This window comes from Triticum urartu, chromosome 6 (genome assembly GCF_003073215.2).
Source record: "Triticum urartu cultivar G1812 chromosome 6, Tu2.1, whole genome shotgun sequence".
NCBI lineage: Eukaryota > Viridiplantae > Streptophyta > Magnoliopsida > Poales > Poaceae > Triticum > Triticum urartu.
In genome coordinates this window covers 90,739,501-90,748,149 of record NC_053027.1, presented here as the reverse complement: position 1 = coordinate 90,748,149, position 8,649 = coordinate 90,739,501, and the positions used below count along the sequence as shown (strand labels likewise).

The window sequence follows — 8,649 nt, the reverse complement described above, 5'->3', positions numbered from 1 at the left end:
TGATGATATTTTAGTTTTCTTCTTTGATGCAAAACATCATAGGAACCACTTATTTTAAGCTTTGGGAGATCATCAAACAAAAACACCACAGTCTATTTTACATGTCTGCAGTGCTATTGTCGTACATGTGTTTTTAGTGGGCTCCAATGATATGTGTCCATTGAAAATTAGTACTACCAGTTATTGACATGATTCTTGCAAAAAAAAGTTATTGACATCATAGGGTCGGATTTTTTTTGTTTTTATAAAAATGTACATTTGGGCACTTAGTCTCAAGTAAAATTAACATGATCTTTGCAAGAAGGCTCTTAAAATTTAAAAGGGGTAAGAACAGACAAGATTGTCACTAAATGGGGTAATCTGGATGAAAATTTGTTAAATGGGGTAAATAGTGTCAAAAATGGTTAATTAGGGGGTAAAAGCCGGAATTCACTCTAAAAAGAAAAATAGCGAAGGGATGATGCAAATTAGAGTGGCTGATCGAAAGACACAAATTGCTATCTGCGGTGCTCGTCACTGTCAGTTTTCATATTTGGGATTCAGTTCAGGCTGTTAGTCATCACTTCCAGTGGAACATTCCACTTGTTGTGCAATCTGACTCTGCAACAGCTCTCTGCTGGTCGTTCTCAGCTACAGTGAGTATGTAAACACTATTATCCCTGAGTATACAATGCCTTTCTCACGCACAATAGGGAGTAAAGCCGGACCCATCGACGGTAAAGGACGGATGGCCTGGGTGCAGTTGTATACAGTTTTTGAACGCAGAGTTCGCATCACGGAGCACTCGTTGAGGAAACCGATCAGAGTCACTTCCCATACGTACAGCGACATGCTCGAGACTTAACAGGTGCTCCAAGCCAACTGTCGCGGCACCACCCCAGTACCTCTCGTTGAAATGTAGCCTGAGCCTTCGGAGTTTGGGCATAGCCCCTGCCTCAAAGGCAAGGCATGCGGTCAGATCACTACCAGCGAAGCATGCAAAGTCCTCCAGAACTGGGAATAATCCCATGGAGATGCTCGCAACATTCCTTTTTCTCCCTTCTCTTGGAGCGAAGCTCAACACAGACAAAGAGAGGTGAACGAGAGAGGCCATCTTACCAAGAGCAAGAAACTCATCGATGGTCATCTCTTCAACATCCAGCTCCAGGCGGTAGAGACATTGGAGACTGCAAATCCATTTGGGAGCTCTGGACATCTTCCAATCATCCAGTTTAAATACCTTGATATGGCGAGGAGGATCTGATAATGAGGCCAGCCGTTTTTTTGTATCTATGACCTGACCATGGATGCAGAGATATCTGAGGTCATGGAGCATTCCAATGGAGGACACCAAGGCATCAACCCCTGCTGTGTTCAAATCACCCATGGCACACTTTGAGAGCCTTAGGCACCTCAGATTGGTCAGCTCACCGAGTCCCTTGATATCCTCCAAGGAGCTCCATCCCAGTTCAAACCCATCTAGAGTGCGCAGTGATTTCATGTTCCTGATCCCTTTAGGCAGATCTGTCTCTTTGGAACTACCAAGTGGGTCAAGCGACGCAAGTGAACTATATCTGATGGGAGTTGTATCCATTTGATATGTAATTCTAGTGTCTCCAAAAGCACAAGCCCTTGCATTTCAGTAGGGAGTTTCACGTATTGGTCAGCTGAAACCTTTAAATACCTCAATTGGAGCAATTGGCTAATGGCTCTCAGATCGATTTCCTTGTGGCATAGTTCCCCCAAAACTTCAAAGTGAATGACTCTGATATACTTACAATGCAAAAGAGGAGGTATGTACTTGGATTCCCCAAACCGTGCAAGTGATCGAACTTGTGATAGGCTAGAGGCAATGGTCTCTGATGCTGTCCCATCTGCTGCGCTGCCACCGGTTAAATTCAGGGATATACGGCGGGTCTTGTACTTCCAGGCATGCTCTCTTGCCATGTCTTCAGAACTGCATTCAACTCTGATAAAGTTGTGCTCTGCACACTTGCTTAAGATTAAATCAAGCATCATATCATGTACTCTGCATGATAACAACTCTCCATGATCAGTACGTTCAGGCTGAATCAAGCTTCTGTTGATAAGTTCATTGAAATAGCTCTTCGCAGCAACCTCCATATCTTGCCCATACAAATTATTGATGAAGCCTTCTGCAACCCATTGACGAACCAAATCATCCCTCTCTATCTCACGGTCTTCTGGATACATACCAACGTGCAGAAAACATGCCCGGAGATGAAGAGGAAGATGCATATAACTAAGGTTTAATATACTCTTTATCCCTTCCGTTGTGGGATTTATTGCAAACTGGGTGCCCAGAGAATTCCTTATGGCCTCCCACTCGTCCATTTCAGGACGACTGGCTAATAGGCTAGATATAGTAATGATTGCAAGTGGGAGTCCACCACACTTCTTCAGAATTTCAGCTGAAATATCTTCAAATCGGGATGGACAGTCATCTTCAGATCCATATATTCTATTATAAAATAACCTTTTTGAGTCTTGTTCGTCGAGGAAGTTCATTCTGTAAATGGACCCTGGGTGACTGCAGCATGCCCCAGAAGCCACATCTTCCACTCGAGTGGTTACTATTACTCTACTCCCTTTATCATTTTCTGGAAAGGCACGGCTAATAGCATTCCATACTGATTGATCCCACAGGTCATCAACTACAATAAGGTACCTGTCAATTGTATGCAGACATTACACTATGATTGGATATGAATATAAGTTGCAGGGGAAAGTACCAAAACATTCTATTGAACTTGAATGAAATTAAAACCAATTGGATTCAAGCGAATCTGCTATCGAGGGTTAGATTAGCAGGCTCACATATTTCACAAAACTAAATGGCACCATCAGATAATCTCAATAAGACAATAACATCCAAGTTAATTTCGCTCACTAAATTCTCAGGCACAAAATATATGCTATTGTATTTCTATCTTCTAAGCAAAAGGACTAATTAACTTCACATTAATTGTAAAATGTACGATCCTTGCAATAAAAGAAAATTGCATCAGCCGTTCACAAGAGAAAATCAGGGAATTAAGCAAGCAAGAAAGAAAGCATGCATGGATCATAATGGATGGTCTTCCTGTAGACCTGTACCAGTCGATTGCACGGACAAGCATCTAAGCATATTACAATAGATATATGCTGTTGTATTTCTATGTCTTTCGTTTTGATAATAACTGAATCCCTTATTCCTAAGGCTAAATTAGTACTTACTTCCTCCATTCCTAAATATAAGTCTTTCTAGAGATTCCAATATGGACTACATACGGAGCAAAATGAGTGAATCTACACTCTAAACTATGTCTATATACATCCATATGTAGTCCATATTGAAATCTCTAAAAAGACCTATATTTAGGAACAGAGGGAGTAGTTCACAATACATGATTATTGACTTCAACGGCCAAGCTACAAAACTGTCCCCTGTTTCACTGTACAAAACACAGCTGGGTACGTAAGATGCAAATATGCATGCCAAAAAAAGAAAGATGCAATGCAAGTATGCAATAAGCTTATTTGGAAGTCTTGGGCTCCAAAGAAGTGTAAGTTTTTCCTCTGGCTGGCAGCGGACAATAGATGCTGGACAGCGACAGATTGGCACAAAGGGATTGCCCCACCCGAGTCAAAGCCCCATGTGTGATCAAGAGCTAGAAACGATCCAACACATTTTGACGAACTTTGTCTTCTCTAGACAAGTTTGGTGTGTGCTCGTCGCTCTGGTCTACCGGACTTCTCGCCACACACCGACGATAATGTGTTGTGTGATTAGTGATTGAGAATCAATTCTTTGCCTTCTGGTATCTTCAAACAGGGGCTCAACTCGCTGATCACTTTGGGGGCCTGGATGTTGTGGAAGCATCGGAATGATTGTGTGCTTAATGGAGCCACATCGAGTGTCAACCTAATGGTTAGTAGGATTTCGGAGGAAGGACACCTCTACTGCTTGGCCAGAACTAGGGACATGGCGCAACTTTTGGCTTCTACCACCTAATGGTCATTCATTTTTTTGGGTTACTTTGGTCGTTGTTTTTTGTAACAGGCGCGGGTTTTTTCTTTTCTAGTTTTGGGTAGAGTGGCATGTGTCGGGATTTCCTTGTAACCTTTTTTTCTCCTTAATGCAATGATACACAGTTCTAATGCATATTCGAGAAAAAAAACTTGCAGTTTATATAGAGCAACATTATAACCGCATTCATGTTGATTGGCATCATGTAAGTGTTAAACACTTGATAACGTGACAGAGGAGATTGGCCGAGGTAATTAGCGCGGCCAGGTTGTTAGCTAGGAGTGTTAGCTCCTATCTCTTATAACCATACTCTTATCCCTTCTCCTCCAAGATGTAATCTCTCCTACAGAATCTCAACAATGTATGCCCTATCAGGGATGTGCGCCCCTGCCTATAAACATGTAGGTCATCCCCTCACACCGAGGTAAGACGTTTTCCGCATCCGCACAGTAAGAGCTTGTGCATCAGAAAAATGTTATGCAACAACCAACAATATGCACATATGCGCCATACAGAAAAGAAATATGCAATTTAATTTTTGAGCAGTGCAGCTACAACCTCTTGTCGGTTTTGTACAATATGTCTGCTCATAGTATTGTGCAAGTCATTTTTTTTTGGCATCAGCACACCTTCTAAGTAATTACACATACACACACCAAAAATCCACATTGACAAAGTCTCAATGTGTTGTGGAACTAAGATGCATTGACAAAAGTCTGATGTTAATACTACAAATTTGGTGTTATAGCCAAAAAAAATGCAAGATTTGTCGTGGGCCCAAACAATAGAACAAATACCTCACACGGAGGCATCTAAAAACTTCTTAATATGTGTCTACAGACTGCCACATCGTGCTGTAAAGACATTTTCTTTCCTTTGGAAAATGTTGAAAGTGTGGTCATACTATTGGATACATTCGGGGTAAAGAAAATGGAATGAGCAATGTTTAGTCCCTTTTTGTAACATTTTCTAAACTGCCACAAAAAATCATGTAGAGACATTTCTTAAGTCACTTCACTAATTGACTTAAACCACATTTCGAGACACCACATTCTGTATTATTCTGGAGCACTAACTTACCCTAATAGCACGTCGCATTTAGAAAATTCTGAACAGTTAGGTACTTCTAATTCTATAGGGATACTTTTCATATGGTTGAGAAATTTCATATGCTATTCATAACAAAAAGAAATCTCGGACACGCCTGGTAACGTGTCATTTTCATCAAGAAAGCTCAAAGATTAGCACGAATGGCCAATTTATAACAACAAAATTAAAAGGACAACGACCAACCTCATTGAATGACCAACGACGAATCCTAGCTAACCTAGACCTAGCACAGCACGGGAACAAAGGACCCGAGGCCGGATGTGCCACTATGGCCACTACCCACTAGTGCTCGCCAGCAGCCACACTAATGCTGGAGAGAGCTCACGACCAAACCAATGAAAGAGCAAGACAGGGGAAAGGACCCGTGTAGGCAGATCTTTGGCCAGTCCAGAACCAAAGCAAGTCGGCAGACTCCGCCAAACACCAATCACAGCGACAGGGGACTCGCCTTCCACAGCTCCAACCAAGAATGGTGAAGAGGAGGAGCACATGCCTTCAAGGACCGCTTCACGACCACTGCCCCACACCCCAAAACACAACCATGCAACCAATACCACCCCAGCAACCCACACCAAAGGCCTAAGAAGTGAGGTTCGTTATGTAGGCAGATCAGTGAAGGCCAGCCCGGCCAAGCAGGGTAATGGTCGTCATCACTCATCATTACGCATAACAATTACAGTATGGGTATAGAAGCAACTTTCTATTAAATGCTATGTTAGTTAGATGGGAAAGTTGTGATATTGTGTTTGATGATTAGTTCTATACTGATTTTAGAATGTATGTTCAATTCTGCAGGAGTACATAGACAATATAATACCTTCATACAATGTCTTATAGAATGTATCGTCTCTTGGCCATACATAAAAAACCAATAAATATGCCTCTACTTTGCAATACAATCCATGTTCAAAGAAGCGATGAAATGGGCAAGGTTGCAAGGCTTTCTGGAAGGTGGGGAAGTTGTGGGTTGAACAAGTAGTAGTCCTTCTCTCATATTACTTTTTTCGATTTCTACTATAAAATATATGAGTATAGGTTCTCTTTAAAAAATAATGAGTACAGGGATTGTGGGCTTGTGCGGTTCGACTAACTCTCTAATCACTAGTCCCCAGCCGACTAAAAAAAAGGGCAGCCCGGTGCATGTAGCTCCCGCTTGCGCAGGGTCCGGCGAAGGGTCCGACCACTTTGGGTCTATTGTACGCAGCCTTTCCCTACATTTCTGTAAGAGGCTGTTTCCAGAGTCCCGAGCCGACTGACTACCAAAAATCAGAACTTTGAAATTTAAATACATACAATGCTTCTACCTAATCAGAACAGTTTTTTGTGATTATCCTAGATCATGCATCCTACAAGCTTATAAATGAGCACTGATTTTTTTTAAATGAGCATTGATTAAATCACACAATTGTTCAAATTCAACATAACATGCCAATGCAAGTGCATGGGTGGTTATTGAAGTAAATTAATACCTGTTATTTGTGAGATGTTTTCTGAGGTCCTCAATGAGGTCTTGCAACTCACAAGCACTAGAAGAACCATGCATCCCAAGTTTTAATTGTAGACGGTTGAGAATCCATGTCATATTAGGTTTTTGAGATATGGGAAGAAACGCCATACAGTTGAACCGCCCTTTGATTTCATCATACACCTGTTTTGCAAGTGTAGTTTTACCCAGACCACCGAATCCAACAATGGACACCACCTTGAGCTTCTTCTCCGTATCAGTTAACAAATTGACAAGCTCTTTCCTTGGGCCATCAGTACCTACAAGACCAGCTGCATCCACATATATCGCCGACATGCAAGGATCGATAGCCACAAAACTAGAACTAGAATTGCACTCATCGATCTTGTACCTGAAAGAGGATGTCCAGGAAGAAAGTCACACTTAAGTCCTTTAGAGACAGTAGTAGGCAAGCAAAATTCTTCTTTTTTTTTCCTTTTTTCTAAAAGATTGTGAAAACTCCCGTCCTCTGTGCCTTCTATTATTGCAAAGTTTTAAGATCCAACATCTCACACATGAGTAACAAATGCCACCAAGGCTAAAACCGAAAAGAAACAATTTTTCTTTCGATAATGAACAACCACAGATCAGATACAACATATAGCACAGATATGCCTTTGTAATTCTAGGTGTGTTATATACTCTACAAAATATACAATGTACAGTATCTGCATATTTTTCTTGAGAAAAGGGGGAGAATGTGCACCTGATGCGCCGTTCATTTGCCTCTAGTGCAAGAACCTTGAGTTCCTCCATCCGGTCAGCAATCCGATGACGCTGTCCCAACGTCTTGAGACGTCGAACGGTCTCTTTGATGAAGCCTGCCTTGGCAGGAGCACCTCCAAATTGGCGGATGAAGTCATCAATGCAGTTATCCATGTCGTAGGACATCTCTCTGACGCGGTCTCTCCAGTCTTTGGCCACCGGGTCGAGCTCATCCATAAGCTCCATCTTCTCAAGGGCAGCGTTCATGGCGCTCAGTTCCTTCTCGAGGAAGGACGCCTGCTTCCTCACCCCTTTGAGCTTACTGTACTCGTCGCCCGCCAGGGTGGCGAGCTTGCCGAGGAGGGGCTTCATTACCCCCATCGTCGCGCTCACCGGCATCCCGACCAAATCCTCCTTCCGCTGTTGGCTCGACAGCTACGGTCCCCTGCTGCAGGTCAGCTTGACGGAGATTTGAGGAGAGCCGGCAGCGTGGCGGCGAAGTCGAACAGCCGAGGCGGAGCGCCAGAGGTGGAGACGGGAGCTGCTCGTGATGCCTTGAGATCAGTCGGCTAGGTCGGGTGCCGGGATGTGGATGGCCGTGCCGGATCTACGGCGGGAGGTGGATGGCCGTGCCGGATCTGCGGCGGGAGGTGGATGGCCGTGCCGGATATGGGCCGGCAAGGGAGGAGGCGGTCGTCGCGAGTCAAGGCGGAGGAGGGCAAGAAGTAGCAGTGGTGAGATCTGGGGCTGACGAACTCCTACACTCGCGTGCTGCAGGTAAGCGAGACGGTGCAGTGGTGTCGGTCGGAGCAGCCGACGGCGCGGCGGCGAAGTCCAGTGGGCGATGCTGAGCTCGGGAGGTGGCTGCTTGTAATGCCGGGAGGCGAGGCGGGGTGGGCAGGTCCCCGGAGGTGGCTGTGCTGGATCTGCGAACGGAGGTGGATTGGCTGCGGCGTATCCGCGGCCGGTGGTGGACTACGCGATGGCGCGCGGGCAAGCAGTAGCAGACTAGCAGTGCAGTAGGAGTAGTGATTTGAGGGTGACGAGCCGACGACCGGAGGGAGTCACGTCAAGTCAACAGCGCGTGCAAATGGATACCGAAATGACTGACATGCCCCCCGTCCCATGATTACCCTCCGTTCCTAAATACTCCTACCTACTACTAGTACCTTCTTTCCGATTTATAAGATTCAATTTAAAAATCTCACCAATCAAGATAGATGATGAGTGGTGAAATAATTTTTATGATTTATAAAAACACTCAATTAATGCGCTCTTTTTCCTCAAAGAATTGTGTTTACCAATACATTAATTGCAAGGC

General features: G+C 43.9%; 1 pseudogene; it reads right to left on the bottom strand.

Moving 5' to 3' along the window:
• Positions 1-498: 498 nt before the first annotated feature.
• Positions 499-8,412, bottom strand: LOC125515136 (annotated as a pseudogene).
• Between the last annotated feature and the right edge of the window lie 237 nt (positions 8,413-8,649).